Source organism: Arachis ipaensis, chromosome B05, assembly GCF_000816755.2.
Source record: "Arachis ipaensis cultivar K30076 chromosome B05, Araip1.1, whole genome shotgun sequence".
Taxonomy (NCBI): domain Eukaryota; kingdom Viridiplantae; phylum Streptophyta; class Magnoliopsida; order Fabales; family Fabaceae; genus Arachis; species Arachis ipaensis.
The window spans coordinates 145,954,925-145,955,642 of record NC_029789.2 but is presented as its reverse complement, the minus strand read 5'-3'; positions in this window follow the sequence as shown (position 1 = coordinate 145,955,642).

Sequence of the window (718 nt, the reverse complement as noted above, 5' to 3'; positions counted from 1 at the left end):
TAGACTTTGATATTTACTTAATTAAGTATATGAACTATTTATTTGATCAACTCAAATTAATTACTGATCAATATTTATATTTAGAAGGAAAAAAATGAAGAAAATAAAAGCTGCATTGCATATGCATCATTTATTTCCCAGTTAATAGCCATCATAATCATTTACAGATTTTTATTCCCAATCTGCATCTTTAAATTAAAAGTTGATGACAAAATCTCATATGTGATATGTCTTTTTGTCATAAAGTAAATAATGTAGAGATGTCATTTCCATTGTTGGTAACTTGGTATTATTATGCTGGTATGAGATATATATGGAATTTGACTCTCTCAAAATGAAAAAAGTGGGGCAGTATACTATTCTTAACTTATTGATGATGTATCAACCTAACAAAAATTAAAATAATAATATAAATAAAAATAATACATTAGTCTCTCACTATTCTTTTATATTATGATTTTTTATTTTTCTTTTCCATCAATTTATATATGTCATATCGTGCGAGTTGACACTCAGATATGATGAGAAAATAAATTAAAGATATCTTCTTTGTCGGGATTCACCTTCAATTTGGGTCTTCTATACCATTAAACCCGTGCCATTTTGAATAGCTTTTTTTTTTTTTAACTAAAACATAAAGAAACTTGAACCTGCAATATCTAACTCGTTAACCCATTTTCAATAACTTGTTATTCATATAAATAATATTTTTATACTT